A 20,250-nucleotide genomic window follows, 5' to 3' on the forward strand; every position below is an offset into this window, starting at 1 on the left:
ACCCCTGTAACTGGAAGGGAAAGTGTTCTAAAAAAGACTCACATGTCAACTGAAGAAACTGCAATAGGTACAATACATTAGAGTATTGTAGGCATTACACTTGGAAAATTAATATTTACATAAGGATGGCTATGTAAAGTAAAATCTCTATTGTGTGTGTGTGTGTGTGTGTGTGTGTGTCTGTTTTGAGACAGGGTTTCTCTGTGTAGCCCTGGTTGGCCTGGAACTTTGGAACTTCCTCTGTAGACCAGACTGTTAAACTCAGAGCTTCACCTGCCTCTGCGATTAAAGGAGTGTGACACTACTATCCAGCATCTCTATTCTTTTTTTTGTGGGGGGGGGACAGGGCTTGTCTTTGCTGTCATAGACTCATTTTGTAATCCAGCTGGCCTGAACTCACAGAGACAGAGACCTGCCTGCTTCTGCCTCTGGAGTGCTGGGATTAAAGGCATGCACCTGGCTGGATGTCTCTCTCCTTAAGAAACACACAGGATCTGTTGCTCTCCTTGTTCTGAGCACATGGGTCTTCCCTGAGACTGCTAGTCCAACCAAGTAGCATGCATGGAGATAACCTAGGACCCCTGCACAGACGTAGCCCATGGCAGTTCAGTCTCCTAGTGGGTTCCATAGTAATGGGAACAGGGACTGTCTCTGACATGAACTGATTGGCCTGCTCTTTGATCACCTCCCCCTGTGGGGGGAGCAGCCTTAGCAGGCCACAGAAGAAGACAATGCAGCCACTCCTGATGAGACCTATCAGACTAGGATCAGAAGGAAGAAAAAGAAACCCTCCCCTACCAGTGGACTTGGGGAGGGGCATTCGTGAAGGAGGAGGGAGGGACTAGGAAGGGAAGAGGGAGGGAACTACAGGGGGGATACAAAGTAAATAAAGTATAATTAATTTAAAAAATTAAGAAAAAAAGAAACACACAGGAAAGGTAGCTCAGAGGTTAAGAGCATATACTGCTTTTCAGAGGACCCAAGTTTGGTTGCCTGTAACTCTAGCCCCAGGGGCTTCTGACAACTCTGGCTTCTGTGAGTACCTGCATTCACAAGCATGCATAGACATGTATACATCATCTTTAAAATAACAAAAGTAAATATCTTTAAAAAGAAACACACATAGAAGAATAGGGGTAAAGGACCATAGTATATACAACTGACTCTCAAGTGTTTCCAAAAATTGTGTGTGTGTGGTCGGGGGGAGGGTGCTAGAGAGAAGGCTCAGAGGTTAAGAGCACTGGCTGCTCCTCCAGATTCTGAGTTCAATTCCCAGCAACCACTTAGTGGCTAACTTAACAATCCATAATAATGACATCTGGTGCCCTCTTCTGACATGCAGGTGTTCATGCAGGCAGAACATTGTATATATAATAAATAAATCTTTACAAAATGTGTATGTATTTGTGTGTGCATGTAGGATACACATAAAATGCATATAGAGTGTATATGCATTGGATATATGTGTATATACACACAGCATAAATATAACACATTCATCAAATGTATATACATGCTTATGCAAGTGTATATATTTGTGGATTTATTTATATTTTTATCCCCACATCTGCAAAGTGTGAACCAAATGTGTAAACTCAATGTTAACTCTGTTAACAGAAACTAACTATGGAAAAGTTTATGAGGTGTCTCTTAGACTGTTTTAAGTATTGCAATGTTTTAGAAATTTGAATTTATTCCCAAATAAAATATTTTTAGAATATGACCAGACATGGGCTAGAAAGGATCTTGGGATGGAGGGTATGGAATGAAATGAAAATAAGCTGGGCATGATGGCAGAGACAGGAAGATCTCAGTGAATTTGAGGGCAGCTTGGTGAGCTCCTGTGAGCTTTAGGCTGCCCAGGGCTACTCAGTGAGACTTTTTTGTTTTAAAGAAAAAAAGAAAGAGGATGAGTGAGGGCAGAGCAAACCCAAACCATCAATGCCTGGGCAGGGGATGCACAGTGATCGTTTCACGAATGCCTGTTTTGTTTGAGGATTACCATACTGTAGGTATAAAGATAAAGAAGGCACAATGAATGGTCCCTTTCCAAAACATCTGGAGGGGAAGCACCCCAGAAAAGTAGGTGGGGCAAAGTTCTGGGGGTGTTGTGGGCAGCTGTAACAGAGTTATTTTCCCTTGCTAGAGTTCGGAGGGGCAGGCAGAAGCAACAACCATATAGAACTCCCCTAGAGGGTTGGAAGATAGATTTGTAAGGTTTGAAATGTCCTACAACAGAGTTAACTCACTAGCTCCTTTAAGAATAAATTGTTTTTCTATTTATGTGCATGCTTGTATGTATCTGCCACATGTGTGCAAGTGTCTGAGGAGCCACCTGACATGGGTGCTGGGAATCAAACTTAGACCCTCTGAAAGAGCAGCAAATGCTCTTAACCACTGAGCCATTGCTCCAGCCCTGCTAGCCCTTGAAAAAAAATTTGTTTTAATTTAAGCCTAATGGTAGTGGCACCTTTTATCTCAGCACTCAGAGGCAGAGGCAGGCAGATCATTGACTTTGAGGCCATCCTAGTTTATAGAGTTGAGTTCCAGGATAGCCAGGGCTACACAGAGAAACCCTGTCTCAGAAAAAAAAAAATTTCTTTATCTTGCCAAGCTGCCGGCAGGCAGGCCTCAGACTCATGATTCTCCTGCCTCAGCCTCCTAAGTGCTGAGATCACAGATGTGTGCCTCCACAACCAGCTCTGTACAGTGATTTTACAACATCACTTTAATCATTATTATCCATAATCATCAGGACAATGGCAATCTAGGTTCTAGACACTAAAATGCAGAATCACACCTTTCTATAGACCCCAATTTCAGGCCTCCACTCTTCCAGATGTTCTGGAAGCAGTGGCAAAGGCAAGTGCTGGAAGGCTGTGTGGATCCTGGGATGTGTGTGTGTTAGGTAGGTCTTGGCAGCCAGTGAATGGCTTCTAATTTCTGTTGAAGTTTGAGCCTTCCCTTTCTGAGCATTATTGACCCAGTTACATCTGTGTCCTCACCCTAGTCACTTCCCATCCTGTTCGTTACACAGAGGGCAGCACCACCCTCTCAGCTGCACAGGATGTCCTCAGACTGAGGCCAAGAACAAACCACTCCCAGTCAGCACTTCCGCCAGCCTCCAGAGACATGGGGCGCAGCAATGTGCTTGAGTGGGGTGAGGGAGAGCAGTGGAGAGAAGCTGCAAGAAAATTAATGGCACCTGAACTTCCTGGTTAGAGACCATCTGGCTCATAAAAACCTTTTTACCAGTGTGTGTGTGTGTGTGTGTGTGTGTGTGTGTGTGTGTGTGTACACTAGTGAGTATGTGTAGGAAGGCTGAGGTTCCCCTTCCCCCAAGTGTCTAAGGGTTAGAAGTAAAAAAGGACACTTTCTGTCCAAGATGACAAGGTGAAGGCACCCCTGCTACACTCCCCACAGTGCTTACGCTTTGTGATAAAGAAATCCTGACAGTCAGCCAGGCTTAGACTGGTTGATTCATTCAGTCACTGATCTTTGTACTGAGTAGGGTGCTGAGTAGGGTGGAGCCAGGGACTATGCCAATGGAGAGCTGTCAGCCTAGGTGCCAACAGTGAACACTCATCTGTGCAGTAACATCACAGGAGGGCATCAAAACATGGCCCCAAACTGCACTGGAGCACTCACACCTGATCAGTTGCCCAGGGGTTACCTAAGGGGAACAGATAGGCACATGTAGCGTTCAAGCAGACAAAGTTCATACAAAGCTTACACACAGAGGATGGCCAGAATGCTGCGTGGTTTTCCACCAGGCAACATTAGGCCAGTCCTGGCTCAGTTAGCAAGAGGCCTAACTACAGACCCAAGGTCTCATAGCTCCCCTCTCTTTCTGCTGAAAGTAACCTATAATCCCAGCACTTGGGAAGCTGAGACAGTAGGCTTGCTGTGGATTCCAGGCCATCTTGAGAGACAGAGAGACCCTGATTCAACATAACAAAAATAAAACAGAACTGAAAGGTACTCTCCAGGGAGCAAACATGGAATCACCGACAGAAGAAGGTTCTAGGGCTCTGGGTAACACCTTAGAGACAGGGAAAAAAAAAAAGATTTGCACCCCTCCTGCCCCATGGCCTATAATCTTCAGTATTCACAGTCTCTCTGGAAAGCCTTCAGTTATCAATTACAGCCCAGTCTGGAGCATGGCCAAGTGGACTAGCGGCTAAGCCACTGCGCTGTAGACTCCCTCCTACATGTCTTCTTCCCTTTAGGCTTGAGTGCTTGCCAGATGGGCCTTCCAGAATCAGGGCAAGTGTTTTTGGCACGGTCAGAAAGGGGCTGCCAACCTATGGGAGGACCACTGTTGCCAGGTGATCCCCAGCCCACTCATACAAGGTAACAGTTATGCTTTGGTGCCAGCTAGGGTAAACTCTAGGATCTAAGCACTGCCGTTCAAGGCTGTAGGCTGGGGGATTCTGAGTGAATGGTACAAGGAAGCTGGAGGTGGAAGGAATATCACTGGGGATGTGGAAATGCAGTTGACTCTATAGGTGGTGCTTTTTCCACCTGGCGCATGACAACTGATTGCTACATTTTCTTCAGAAATTGTGTTAACCCATTCAACACAGTTATTAGTTAAACATACACAAGGATTGCAGTGATGGCTCATCAGGTAAAGTGCTGAAGGTGAGAATCTGAATCTTCACAACCCACTTAAAAGCTTTGGTGGCCCACCTGTAATCCCAGTCCACAAAACCCAGACACAGGACATACCTGCACAAATTGGCTGGCCTGAGTAGATGAACCTGTAAGTGCTGGGTTCAGTGAGAGACTGAGGAAGACATCAGATGTCAACCTCAGGCCTCTACAGACACATGTAGGCACACACACACATGCCCCCACACAAATGCAAACATGTATACACACATGCACATACACCACATATACATACATAGAAAAGAAAAAAATACATGGAATTGCCCTGGATTCAATCTCTAGTATTGCAAAAAAATAAAAAACCAAAAGAAATACGTACAATTAAAATTCTATTAAAAACTAAGATGATGGGCTGGAGAGAGGGCTCAGAGGTTAAGATCACTGTCTGCTCTTCCAGAGGTCCTGAGTTCCAATTCCCAGCAACCACATGGTGGCTCATAGCCATCTATAATGAGATCTGGTGTCCTCTTCTGTCATGCAGGTCTATATGCAGACAGAACATTGTATACATAATAAATAAATAAATAAATAAATTTAAAAATATCAAGATGGTGAATGTCCCAAACCATCACATTCTAATTATTTTTACTATAATATATTATTATATATGTACCTGAAATTATGTGCATTATGATACCTGAGGAGTTGTAATGTATACTGCTGGGCAATTGCCTCTTTTCTGAATATCACATTGAAGATGTCAGCTTGAAATCAGTTATAGTGGCAAGATGTAGAGCTCAGAAATCAGCAAATGCTACAAGTCAGATTCTGACTCAATGCTCTGCTGACTAAATCTATGAAAGCAATGAAAAAAAAAACATTATTCAGACTAAACTGAAAGGCTTGCCATATGTTGTTACAGTTTGAATAAACCCAAAACTAAAAAAGAGCAAATTGCTCTCATTGTTGACAGATGATGTTCTACCATCTTTACCAGTTCACACATTAATGCAAGTATCAACCAATATTTACCCAGAACTGTTTTGGTCTTTTGCAATTACAGATAAATGAGTTGACAAAAATGAAAGCATTCTGTGAGAATCATTTGTAATACAAAAATGCATAATAAATAATATCATATGTTTATTATGTTATTTGTATACTATTCGTCTGGTATAGAAACTCAATTTATCATTAACTTATTGCACACACATACATCCATTGATAGATTTCTCCTAAGAGAGCTGCCTGTTAAACATTTAGCAGCACTGGCTAAGCCCAAGGTTCAAAACCACTTTGGTAACAGAAATACAAAGTTCAGAGGTCCTAGAAGTTCTTAAACCCTGACCAAAATGGAAGAGGACAGACATGTGAGGAGGAAGTGTGTATGTGTGTGTGAGTGTTGTTTTCTGAGACAGGGCCCTACTATATAGCCTTGGCCAGCCTGTAACTCAGTATGTAGAACGGGCTAACCTTGAAATCAGCTGCGTATGTCTGTGTATGTGTGTGTGTTTAAAGCAACCAATAAACATTTTTAAAATGTCCTTATGATGTAAGACCCAAGACATCACGGTCTTTGCCCTTTTTATTACTAGCAGATCCTTTGGCACCAAACCAGCACTTGGTACGCACCATGAGAGGCACTCTTTCTATTTTTCTTGAGAAATTAATGAAATGCAACAGTTCTAGCTCTAACGTCATCAAAATTTCACCCAGAAATGGCCGCAATTGGAGAGCCGGAACTATCATTGCTATAGCCTAGAAAGTGTCACACTCCCGGGCCCCTTGCTCTAAGAGAGTGTATCCGACAGTAGCTCAGCTCCATCAGGTGTTCCTGTGGCAACTCATGGAAAATCTGACTGGCTCCTCTGAAGGCAAGGTACCTGGCTAACAGAATGCCTCAACCTCTTGACCCTAAATGGGACAAATCATTCTTCCCTAGTTGCTAGCTGTGGCCTGTATGTACTGAAGAAAAGAAATCAGGGAGGATGAGGAAAAGGAAGGCAATGGGGATGTTCCATCAAAGTGAGAGGCCTAGCATCAACCAGACTGCCTAGCTACAAGCTTCTGGCCTTTCCATTATCATTGAGAGATCTTGAACAAGTTGCAGTGCATCTCTGAACTTTGGTCTGCTTATGCAGAAGGTGATAAAGGGGGCCTACTACAGAAGGTCTCCACCCTCCAATACTGTAATGATAGAATTACAGCTACCATAGGCACCTGCAAGCTGGGAAGAAAAAGAGAGACTTATGATACCTCACAGGATGGCCATCACTTGAAGAGTAAAATAAAGGCCTCTATGCTTTCAGAAAGCAGGCGGAAGGCTTCTTCTAGGCCCCTCCATCCTTGCCACTTCCCAAGGAAAAGGGAGATTATGAGGCTTATGATTTTAAGAACAGTCCCTGCTGAAATGTGAAATGTCAGCTCAAGTTGTTAGATTTTGCTATGTACTCGTCCCCCCCCTTCCCCTACCTCTCAACCAGGGGCATGCTAAGTACTTATTTTTTTTTTTAATCATTGAGTCATGCCCCTACCTAGCTCCCTGGATTTTTATTTTGTATTGGTTTTGTTTGGTTGAGACAATGTTTCTTTGTGTAGCCTCGGCTGTTCTGAAACTAGCTCTGTAGACCAGGCTGGCCTTGAACTCATATATCTGCCTGCCTCTGCTTCCAGAGTGCTAGGATTAAAGGTGTGTACCACCAACACTAGGCCAACTTTCTGCATTAAAAAAAATAAACGTACTTTTTACTTATGTGGAAGTATATGTATGTCTGTATATATACATGTTCAGGGTTGTCCTTGGAAGCTGGAAAAAGGTACCAGATCTCCTGGACCTGGAGTTACAGGCAGTTGTAAGCCCTCCAACATGAGTACTGAGAACTGAACCCTGATTCTCTGCAAGAGCAGCAAATACATCTAACTGGCTTTGTTGTTCTGGAGACAGAGTCTCACTCTATACCTCAGACTGTCCTCAAGCTTCCTATGTAGCTCACACTGGCTTCAGAGTTAGACAATCATTCTGCCTTAGCCTCTTGGGTACTGATATTACAAGTGTGTGCCACCACTCGGCATGTTTTATGGCATTCTGAAGAGCACTTAGGAAAGGAATAAGGCAGGCATTGTTGTGCCCTGGCTCTCCAATGCAATAAGGAGTGGAGCCTCCTCAAAGTTTCCATTTCCTACTTATTTGTTCAGGTTGCTTCCAACTGCGTACAACTGTGAGTCTAAGTTCATGGAATGACCTTTAAAGAAAGCTTGTTACTAAAACAATATTTGCTATGTGTCAGGCACTGGGCCTACACATCGTAGCTGCTTGAGTCTGATAACATGCATAGGTAGAATAGGCACCCAAATGGGTTCTTAGAAGAACGAGTACATAAATCTTCAGAACACCCTGAAAAGCAGATAGTAGTCCTTGTTTTGACAATTGGGAGACTGGAGCTTAGAAAAGGTAATCAACTTGCTAGAGGATTCAGTTAATAAGAGTCAGGATCCAAATCCAGATCTTTGGATTCTAAATCAAAAGGAGGTTATTATATGGCTCTTCAGGTTCTAGCCCAGCAGACATAGCCCTCTGATATTAGTGGTTCATTATTCCCAAAGAGAGGCTATAGTTTTCCAGGAGGACACCCCACATGCTAGCTCCTTCATCTATTAGCACTGTCCTCCACAGGTGGCTCATTATACTCTGAGGACAGCAATATATATTAAAAGAAGAAATTTGAATAGCCTTCCTGAAATAATCAATCCTTGGCCACCCACCACCTCTGGGATGTGGAAGAACTTCTTGGAAGTCCTGTTTTAGAAGTTCCTTTCAGGGAGCCTCTGTCACAGAGGACACCCTGCCTTTCGATGTGCAGGCCCTTCTGTGCGCACTCTGCTCCTGTAGGACCTATTGACCTCTTGTGGGCAGAATATAAATTCACTGTGTTGGATTGCCTTATAGAGCCAGAACTCAGCCAACTGTCCTTTCACACTAGAAGTTAGCTATGCCTAGTCAGTTTGATTCAGCTCTGACAATGCTAGAGTGGGTTAGACTTGCAGTTTCACTGCACCTTAGTTTCCTCACCAATAAAACAGGGATGAACAAAGTCCCCAGCCCTGCTTTAAATCATAGGAAGTCTTAGAATATAGCTCAGTTGTTAGAGTCACTTCCTAGTATGCATGAAGTTTTGAGATGTATTCCCAGTACTATGTAAAACCAGTGTGGGTGTTCATATTTATAATACTAGCACTCAGGGGGTTGAGGGAGGACAGTCCATAGTTCAAGGTCATCCTTGGCTACACAGTGAGTTTGAAATTAGCCTGGGATATAGGACATCATGTATCAAAAAAGGGAAGGAGAAGAAAAATTAAAACAAAACAAAACAAAAACAACAACAAAAAAAACAAGAGACAGTTTTAATACTTGGAAATGAATAAATTCTAAGATGTCAAGACCCCAATTAGGTACTCACAGAATTCTTGGTACATAACCATCATTATTAGAGATTCTGCAACAGGGCTAATCAACCCATTTTTCAGGTCACAAATTACACAGAAAACATTTGTCTAGCAAAACTGAATTAGAGAGGAAAGCTTGAGAGGCAGGTGAGGGGGGTCGTGTCTATAATCCTAGAGCTTAGAAGATTGAGGCAAGAAGCTTGTCCTGAGTTTGAGGCCAGCCTGGACTACATAGTGAGTTCTAGGCCAGCCTGAGATACACAGAAAAATCCAGTCTCGATTAATCAACCATTTAATCAGCCAATGGAAGAAAATGGGATTGGAGGTTCAGCTCACCACAGAACACTTTCCCAGCATACAAGAGGCTCTAGTTTTTATTCTCAGGGAAGAAAGTTAAGATGGAAAAGAAGAAGGAGGGAAAGACAGAAGGGAGGAAGGAAAGGTGAGGGAGGAAGAAAGGAAAGAAGGAAGGAGAGGGAGAGGGAAAGAGAGAGACTTTTGTGAACAGATCTGCTTCAGCCTCAGACTAGCTACTCTGAAAGCAGAAAGCATCAATGTTTCAGGATTTCTGGAATCCCCTGTAGCATCTGGGGTGGGAAAACATCTGTTCTATTAGAAAGAGCAGTTGCAGAAGCCACCGTGTCTTGGGAAGTCTCTGTGTTCCAGGTACCATCACATCCACTTATAGGCTGAGGTAGAAATGGCCACAGAGCAGCTGAGAAAGGGTCTCACGAATGTTCTGAGCACAGGACAGAAATCCATGAGCTCTGCTCCACTTCTTTTTATTGTTCAGGGAAATTAAGAGATCACAGTCACAAGCTGCAGGCAGAGCTCAGTTGCAAAGCACTCACCTAGTAACTAGGAGACCCTGGGTTCCATTGCCTGCATAAAAACAAGAGGGGAGAGGGGAAGGAACAGATCACAGTTACATTCAGATCCACAGACAAAAACCTAGATTGCCTAGAGTGTTTGGGATCATCTGAGTCTGTCACAGGCCATAGAGGATATTTCTCCAGAGCTAAATTATGTGACAGGAACATCTGCCTTTTGCCTTCCATCACATTCCTTGTGCCTTTCCTCTTGCTCCTTGTCATTCATGCTTCAATGATTCATTCATGCAACAAGCACTCGCAGAGCATCAAAGCACATGCTGAACCCTGTGTTGGGTACTGGGTTTATGGCACAAAACTGCTGGCTTCAAGGAATTCAACTTGACAGGTACCAGGGAGGGCATGGTAGGCCAAAAAGATGTCTGTAAAAAGGAAGAACAGGGTGAGGTATACCCTCACCAGCTCCAAGAGTTTGGAAAGTTGGTAAAGGCACTTGAAGCTCTGTACAGATTCGAAAGAGGAAGGAGTCAGTGGGAATAGGTGCTATCCCAAAGAGGGGGCATATACAAAGGCGGCCTTGGATATGGCAGAAGGAGGCATGTTCAATGACTTCAAGTTCGAGTGGCAGGTAAGGCGAAGCCAGGTAGACAAGATACATTTGAGAGGGGTGACAATTTGAGGAAACCCTACTTCGTACTGAAGGCAGCAGAAAGCCATTGGAGACATTTTGAACAGAGGAGCATCATGATCTGGATTGAATGCTTTAAGGCAGGTTCTCAGCCTTCCTAATACTGCAACCCTTTATTACAGTTCCTTATGCTGTGGTGACCCTCAACCATAAATTTATTTTCATTGCTATTTTATAACTGCAATTTTGCTATCATTATGAATAGTAATAGAAATATCTGAAAGGCAGACTATCTGATATGTGACCCCTGTGAAAGGGTTGTTCCACCCCAAAGGGGTCTCGACCCAGGGGTTGAGAATGCCACCACTCTGGCTCAGTCTGGTCTAGAAGTGGTGGGAAGAGCAGGGTATCAAGGCAGAAGGAAGCTATTAGAGTCATTCAGGGTCCCCTGGTTTTAAAACCTAACTAGGACATTGAGGTGAGAAGAAAGGCAGGGATCTGAGAACTCTTAAAGGGGGAGGGCCAAAAAGTCTGTGGTGGTTTGGAGAAGTAGGTGATAAGGGGGAAGGGATCATGCCGATAAAATCTGGTTTCTGGCTTGAGTAAGTGGGTGCCTGGTAGTAGCATTCACTAGAACTGAGAAGACGTCATACATGCCTACATGTATATCTGTGGACCAGGTGACAGGGGAAGCAAGAAGATGGCATCAAATACCTCAGAACTGAAGTTAAAATTGTTGTTAAGCCACTATGTGGATGTTGGGAACCCCAACCCAGGTCCTATACAAGACCAGCAAGCGATATTAACCCCTGAGCCATCTTTCCACCCCATCCCTCACTGCCCCCAAAACACTATTGACTCGTTTTAAATTTTTTTATATTAATTACAGTTTATTAACTTTGTATCCCAGCTGTAACTCCCTCCCTCATCCCCTCCCAATCCTACCCTCACTCCTTCATCTCCTCCCAGGCCTCTCTCCAAGTCCACTGCTAGGGGAGGTCCTCCTCCCCTTCCATCTGACCCTAGCCTATCAGGTCTCACCAGGACTGGCTGCATTGTCTTCCTCTGTGACCTCATAAGGCTACTCGCCACTCAGAGTTAGCCATTGAGTTCATGTCAGAGACAGTCCCAGGTCCCCTTATTAGAGAACCCACTTGGATACTGAGCTGACATGAGCTACATCTGTGCAGGGGTTCTAGGTTATCTCCATGAATGGCCCTTGCTTGGAGTATCAGTCTCAGAAAAGACCCCAGGGCCCAGATATTTTGGTTTTGTTGCTCTCCTTCTGTCCCCTCCAGGTCTTTCTATCTTCCTCTTCTTTCATAAGCTTCCCTGTACTCTGCCCAAAGTTTGGCTATGAATCTCAGCATCTGCTTTAATACCCTGCTGGGTAGTCTTTTAGAAGTCCTCACTATTGACTCTTAGTTACAGGAGGTGTATCAGGGGAAGGAAGGCATGGAAACAGGCCTAGAATATCTATGAGGCTAGGGTATAGGCACTAACTTTTGAAAAGCTCTTAAACTAGAACAGTGGGGTGGGCCTTTGTATCCCTGCCTTAGTCAGTGGTTGCATACAGGTTGCCCTGGGGAGGAAACAAGCCCTTGGGAAAGCAGTTCTCTTCAGCCAAGGTAGTCCCTCAGGGGCCTGAAGATTGAAGGCAGTGCTCTTCTGAACAGAGGAATAGGGAAGCACATCTCAGCATCCACCATAGGGAAAAAGGGTGCTGATGCACGGGCGTTGGCCTGAGCCTGAGGCTTTCACACTGTTAGCCTGAATTCTGCTCTGAGAAAACAGAAAACAACCTTTCTGTTGACCACTCAGGTTGAAGGAGTCTGGTGGAGAAGAACAAAATGACTGCTTCAGGATACTGAAGGGGAGCTGACATGAACATACAATGCATTTGCCAAGGGGTATTCTCTTGGGTCTAGAGAACTAACCATTCTAATAGAATCAAACTGTTCAAATTTCTAGCCCTCCTTGCCTATGGTTAAGTCTCCTTCCCTCAGACTTCATCAGTTTGTACCAGAAAATGTGCATATTATTTCAAGGACAATTTATGAGACTGTGTTCCTAAGAACCCCAGACTTTTACTTAAGGCATTTTCTGAACGAGAATTAAATATAAAGCCATGACTATGGATTTTTGTTGTTGTTTAAACTTGCTTTGCATCTGAAGGATGACCTTGAACTTCTTCTCATCCTCCTGCCTCCACTTGAGTGCTGGGATTATGGGCACGGACAGGCAAACTATGTTTATTTGACGCTGGCTACTAACCCCAGGGCCTTGTGCCTGCTGGACAAACATGCTAGGATGTGAGCCTCATCTCCAGCCCCTACGATGATTTATTTTTGTTACAATAATTACTGGTAGTAATGACAACAATCTTGTTGATTGAAAACAAAACCTATGTGCAGATTAAAATTACAAAGTGATTAGTCCAGGCTTGAAAATGAAGAAGATAAACACTTGTTTACCAGAGGATGAATAAATATTATAGGAGTCAGGATTAAACCTAATTGGTAGGCAGATACAATGTGCAGGAAATAACAGAAGAACACTAATTATAAAGCTACAAAGGGGGAAAAAAAGCACAAGTATACATGACAAAATAGACAGCGGGTGGCTCCTCACATGCTGAGGTGACAATAGTCAGGTAGTTTGCCTGGACATCATTTTTATACATGGTAATTCAGTGCCTCACTGTTCTGAGAGAGGTGAAGAAGAATAGTTTTAATGAGAATCCACTGGGATTGAAGCTTGGGCTGAGCACACAACTGTGCCTCACTCTTAAAACCCACTTGTCCCTGGAGAGATGGCCAAGTGTGCTAAGAGTACTTACTGCTCTTTCAGAGAACTTGAGTTCAGTTCCCAGCATCCACATAAGTCGGTCACAACTCCCTATAACTACAGTTGCGAGAGACCCAAGGCCCTCTTCTGTCGTCCAAAGGACAAAAGGTTCATACACATAAAATAAAACAATATTTAGCTAAGCATGTGGCTTTCGCCTTTAATCCCAACTTAGGAGCAGAGACAGAAAGATCTCTGTGAATTCAAGGCCAGCATGGTCTACAAAGCAAGTCCAGGAGAGCCAGGGCTACAACAGGGATACCTTGTCTCAAAAACCAAAACCAACCAACCAAACAACACCCAAACAAACCAAACCAACAACAAAACCCAACCCTGCTTGTCACCCATGAGGAGCTATGAACAAGTAGAAACAACCTTTTTTAAAAATGTGAATGGGTGTTTTACCTGCATTTATGTCAGTGCAACACATGCATGTCATTCTAATTCAGTTGGCCTGGCTGCAAGTGTTCATGCTCTGAGCCATCATGTTCTGTATTAGGTCTTACTACGAAAGTCTATATGCTACAAAATTTGAAAATCTAAACGAAATGGATAATTTTCTTGATAGATTTCATTTACCAAAATTAAATCAAGATCAGGTAAATAGATTAAATAATCCTATAGCCCCCAAGGAAATAGAAGCAGTCATCAAAAGTGGCCCCTCCAAAAAAAGCCCAGGAACAGATAATTTCAGTGTAGAATTCTACCAGACCTTCAAAGAAGAGCTAACTCCAATTCTCTTCAAACTATACCACAAAATAGAAACAGAAGGACTCATTCTATAAAGTCACAGTCACCTTATACATTAACCACACAAAGACCCAACAAAGAAAGGGAATTTCAGGCAAATCTCTCATGAACATTAATGCAAAAATACTCAATAAAATACTTGCGAACCGAATTCAAGAACACATAAAAGATATCATCCACTATGACCAAGTAGGCTTCATCCCAGGCATGCAGGGGTGGTTCACTATATGGAAATCCATCAATGTAATCGACCATATAAAAAAAAAACTGAAGGAGAAAAACCACATGATCATCTCCTTAAATGGCAAAAAAGCATTTGACAAGATCCAACACCCATTCATGTTTAAAGTCTTGGAGAGATCAAGGATATAAGGCACATATCTAAACATAGTAAAGACAATATACAGCAAGCTACAGCCAATATCAAACTAAATGGAGAGAAACTTAAATCAATCCCACTGAAATCAGGGACAAATGAAGGCTGCCCACTCTCTCCGTATCTCTTCAACAAAGTACTTGCAGTCCTAGCTAGAGCAATAAGACAACTAAAGGAGATCAAGGGGATACAAATTGGAAAGGAAAAGTCAAAGTATCACTATTTACAGATGATATGATAGTATACCAGGGAACTCCTTCAGATAAACCAGATAAACACCTTCAGCAAAGTGGCTGGACACAAAATTAACTAAAAAAAAAAAAAAAAAAAAATCAGTAGCCCCCCTGTATACAAAGGACAAAAGGGCTGAGAAAGAAATTAGGGAAACTACACCCTTCACAATAGCCACTCATAACATAAAGTACGTTGGTGTGATTCTATTCAAGCAAGTGAAAGACCTGTTTGAATGAAGATATCAGAAGATGGAAAGATCTCTCATGCTCATGGATCAGTAGGATTAACATAGTGAAAATGGCTGTCCTGCCAAAAGCTGTCAGATTCAATGCAATTCCCATCAAATTACCAACACAATTCTTTACATACCTTGAAAGAAAAATTCTCAACTTCATATGGAGAAACAAAAAACCTAGAATTGCTAAAACAATCTTGCACAACAACAGATTGTCTGTAGGTATCTCCATCCCCAATCTCAAGCTGTACTATAGAACAATAGTAATAAAAACTGCATGTTCCTGGCATAGAGACAGAATGGTGGATCAATGGAATCGAATAGAAGACCCAGAAATAAACCCACACACCTATGAATACTTGATTTTTGACAAAGAAGCCAAAACCACACAATGGAAAAAAGACAGCATCTCCAACAAATGGTGCTGGTCTAAATGGATGTCTACCTGTAGAAAAATGCAAATAGATCCATACTTAGCACCCCGCACAAAACTGAAGTCCAAGTGGATCAAAGACCTCAACATAAAACCAGACACACTAAATCTGTTAGAAGAAAAAGTGGGGTAGAGCCTTGAACTCATTGGCAAAGGAGACAACTTCCTGAACAGAACACCAACAGCATAGGTTCTAAGATCAACAATCAATAAATGGGACCTCATGAAACTGAAAAGCTGTAAAGCAAAGGACGCTGACATCAAAGCAAAACAACAGCCTACAGACTGGGAAAGGATCTTCACCAACCCTATATCTGACAGAGGGCTAGTATCCAGAATATATAAAGAACTCAAGAAGATAAAAAGCAAGAAATCAAGTAATCCAGTTAAAAATGGGATACAGAGCTAAACAGATAAATCTCAAAAGCAGAGTATCAAATGACAGAGAAACACTTAAAGAAATGCTCAACATCCGTAGTCATCAGGGAAATGCAAATCAAAATGACCCTGAGATTTCACCTTATACCCATCAAAATGGCTAAGATCAAAAACTCAAATGCTAGAGAGGATGTGGAGAAAGGGGCACTTTCCTCCATTGCTGGTGGGAATGTAAACTTGTACAACCACTCTGGAAATCAATCTGGCGCTTTCTCAGACAACTAGGAATAGCGCTTCCTCAAGATCCAGCTATACCACTCCTAGGCATACATCAAAAATATGCTCAAGTTCACAACGAGGACATTTACTCAACCATGTTTGTAGCAGCTTTATTTATAATAGCCAATATCTGGAAACAACCCAGGTGTCCCTCAACCAAGGAATGGATACAGAAAGTGTGGTACTTTTACGCAATGGAATACTACTCAGCCATTAAAAACAAAACAAAATAAAAATCACAAAATTTGCAAGCAAATGGTGGGAACTAGAAAAGATCATCCTGAGTGAGGTAAGCAGAAAGACACACATGGTATATCCTCACTTATAAGTGGATATTAGAAATATAGTATAGGATAATCATACTAAAAATCTGTATACCTCAAGAAGCTAAGCAAGAAGGAGGACCCTGGGTAAGATGCTCAATCCTCACTCAGAAAGGCAAAATTGAACAGACATCATAAGAGGGAGAAAATAGGGAACAGGACAGGAGCCTATCACAGAGGGCTTCTGAAAGACTCTATCCATCTGGGTATTGAAACAGATGCTGAGACTCATAGACAAACTTTGGGCAGAGTGCAGGGAATTTTATGAAAGAAGGGAGAGATAGGAAGACCTGGAAGGGACAGGAGCTCCACAAGGACAGCAGTACATCCCACAAATCTGGGCCCAGGGGTCTTTTCTGAGACTGATCCCACAGACTATGTATGGAGATAACTTAGAAACCCTAGAATCCCTGCACAGATGTAGCCCATGGCAGCTCAGTCTCCAAGTGGGGTTCCTAGTAATAAGAACAGGGACTGTTTCTGACATGAACTCAGTGGCTAGTTCTTTGATCACCTCCCCCTAAGGGGGGAGCACTGTTTCCAGGGTACAGAGGAAGACAATGAAGCCAGTCCAGATGAGACCTGTGTTAGGAGCCCCTGGTCTGCCAGCTTGCTTTGATATTTAGACCTCAGCGGAAAGACTGCTTTCACCTTTGCCTTCACCTTGACAGAGAAGAGAGGAAGTGTCACCAAATTCCTTAAAAGCTTGACCTTGAACCATAACTGCTTTTGGGAATTAGTTTCAGAAAAGGACTATACCCGCTTTAGGGAAGTAGTTTTTAAAAGGAAGTTGGGCATTTCCAGGAACCTTTTCTTTTTTAATTAATGTGACTTGTTTTTGCTTTACCTATAAAAAAATGAACCCCCGGAATAAACCCATGCTGCTTCAGTCAGACTGACAGCTCACTCAAGCTGTCCCACGTGTAGTGTGATTTGTTTTAATTATTTTAAATCCTCACTCCCCACTCAGGTACTGTTCAACTCTGCTAGGGGGCAGACCTGATAGGGTAGGGTCAGATGGAAATGGGAGGAGCACTATACCACTATGCTATGCACTCCCTCAGCTTTCACTGAGTTTCTCCAGATCTGTCCCTAGCCTGCTCAACTATATCCCTCCAATAATGCCCTTTTCTGTATCATCCATTCTTATTCCTCTCTTGAATTTTTTTCATCAGTATTCAATTCTGCTGTAATTTCTCCTATCTTGAGAGTACTTGTCAGTCTTACTTCCCCCTCCTTATATACCATTATTCCATTCCTCTCCTCTTTTTTTGTTTTTTTTCAAGGCAGTGTTTCCCTGTGTAGCTTTAGCTATGCTGGACTCACATTGTAGAGCGGGATGGCCTCAAAGTCATAGAGATCTGCCTGTCTCTGTCTCTCTGAGTGCTGGGATTACAGGCATAAGTCACTGCACCAGGCTCTCCTCCTTTTCTTTACAGCAAAAACATTTTTTTCCCTATAATCAAAGCTGCAACTCCTCTTTGTCCTTCTTTCTTGAATTCATTTCTGTCAGGTGTTTGCTGACAGTGCTCTATTCCTGGTGCTCTTGTCCAGGTCAGCAACCTTTTGCTTGTTACTAAATGCAACAGGCATTTCCAAGCCCTCATCATATTTATCTGTGGCATTTGGCAGATGATCCTTTCCTCTTCCCTTAAACTCTAGCTGGTCATTTGCCCATTTGCTTCTTCCTGCTATGCTGAGTACAGAAGATGATGACATTTCCCATGCTCTTTTCTTTTCTGACTTCCTGATATGTTTTACTGATGGGAATTACTGCCAGGAGGAGAGAAGAGGGGGAAGCCAGGATATTTCCCTTCCTTTCTCTGTTATGAATGTTGCCTCCAGCAGCAATTGCACCTCCTCTGTGGTTTCCACTGGATAGTTGGTCCTTTCACGGACCAACTTTCTACTGGACTGGTGTTTCTGCTGTATCAGGTAGTTTCCAGTCCTGTACTAACATCTATCCTCCAACGTTAGCCACAACTTCTCAGTTTTGATGATTTTATTTCTATGATACAGTACCAAAGGACTCAATTCTTTAGGATCTATCTTTTTTTGCTCTCTATACTTTTATATTTAGCAACCTCATCCTGTCTCGTGTCTTTAATTAGCATCTATGTACTGAAAACTCCCATTTATTTATTTATTTTTATTTTATGTGGATAGCTGTTTGCATATATGTGTGTATGTATATCTGTGTGAGAAAGAGAGAGAGACATGTGTGCCTGGTATCTGTGGAGGCCAGGAGCTCTCAAATCTCCTGGAACTAGAGTTACAGACAATTGGGAACTGCCACATTGGTAATGGGAACATAACCTGTATCCTCTGCAAGAGCAAGTACTCTTAACTGCTGAGCCATCTTGCTACTCGTAGACAACTCCCAAACTTGTATTTGTACTAAGTCATCCACAATTGGGTTGAAAGATTATATCTCTGTTATGATTGTTTTTTTTTTTTTTGGGGGGGGGAGGGGTGTTCCTCTGCTGTCTATATAAACCAGGCAGAGATAGCATCACTCATTCAAAACATGGTCTCAGGACCCCACCTGGAAAGCCCGTGAAAACAAATACCTTCCAGACCTAGTGGATCAGAGTGTTCTATTATAATACTGATGATCTGTATGTAAGACTAAGTTTATATTTTAGCCTAATCTGATTATCAGTCTCTAAACGCAAACAACAATTTTACTGCCCTTGTAGCACCTTTTCTTTTTTTTTAAAAAAAAATTATTTTTTATATTAATTACAGTTTATTTACTTTGTATCCCAGCTGTATCCCCCTCCTCCCTCATTGCCTCCCAATCCCACCCTCCCTCTGTCATCTCCTCCCTGCCCCTCTTTAAATCCACTGATAGGGAAGGTCTTCCTCTCCTTCCATCTGACCCTAGCTTATCAGGTCTCATCAGGAGACCTGCAATGTCTTCCTCTGCGGCCTAGCAAGGCTGCTCCTCCCTGGGGGGAGGTCAAAGAGTCAGCCACTGAGTTCATGTCAGAGATAGCCCTTCTTAATGGCAACCTTTTGATATAGCCAATGGGACAATGGCCTATGTATCTATTACACTGTCGGTGAATCTCAACAATGGATTTAGATCTTTTTTTCTTGTAGTGTGCAGGTAAGACTGAAACCACTACCACAGGAAGCTCATGAGTAGGAAAAAGGGTTCTTCAATTTGGCTCAGAGTCTATCTATCCTACAGTAGTTCCTAAACTTGGATATACACGGGGAACTTAAAATGCCACACCAGGGCCCGATCCCAGAGGAATAAGTCAGAAGAGGATCAGAAAGAGGTCTAGTTAGTCTTCTGTTGGGCATCTTGGGATGAAAGTCACGTCCGCACAGAGTTTCAGCCTCACACTGGTTTCCACTGGTTTCATCAGCTATGCAAGCTACAGGTGCTTGTTTCCTATCCTTACTTATAGAAGGCTCACAGCCAAAAGGTGCCACAAGGAAAAAATTACAACAGAACTCTAGGGAGAGAATACTCTGAAGAAGAAGGCTATTGTAGGTAGTGGCTTCCCCCTTGTGCATTGTCTTTACCCTTTTTTAGGAAGTGACCACAGTAATTGCTGTCATTATAATGGACAACACCTGCAGTAGGTGCTCTACTCTCCCTCCCTCAACTAAACTTCATTGCCACACCTCAAGAATAAGAGCTGGTGCCCAATTTTGCTGTTCAGTTGAGACTTGGTCAAAGTCCTATACTCAAATAAGACACTTATGACAAGGACCAACCAAAACTTGTTAGGCAGGTCGTCTAGCTTTGTACCCCAAATCACCCCTGCAGCTACTGTACAGGCTGCTGGGGGCCCTCCTGCATGCCCAGGTGGCCCAGGGCCCTGACCCCTGACCAGCCCCAGCAAAGTCACCATGAGTCACCTGC

General features: G+C 42.9%; 1 protein-coding gene across 2 annotated transcripts in view; it reads right to left on the reverse strand.

Moving 5' to 3' along the window:
• Window positions 1-8,996: 8,996 nt before the first annotated feature.
• Window positions 8,997-20,250, reverse strand: part of Steep1 (STING1 ER exit protein 1) — a 36,965-nt gene continuing 25,711 nt past the window's right edge. For both annotated transcript variants that reach the window (XM_060374467.1, XM_060374470.1), the window contains exon 8: window positions 8,997-9,939. The gene's annotated coding sequence lies outside the window, so the exon portion shown is untranslated. The remainder of the gene's footprint in view (window positions 9,940-20,250) is intronic.

Source organism: Meriones unguiculatus, chromosome X (assembly GCF_030254825.1).
Source record: "Meriones unguiculatus strain TT.TT164.6M chromosome X, Bangor_MerUng_6.1, whole genome shotgun sequence".
Taxonomy (NCBI): Eukaryota; Metazoa; Chordata; class Mammalia; order Rodentia; family Muridae; genus Meriones; species Meriones unguiculatus.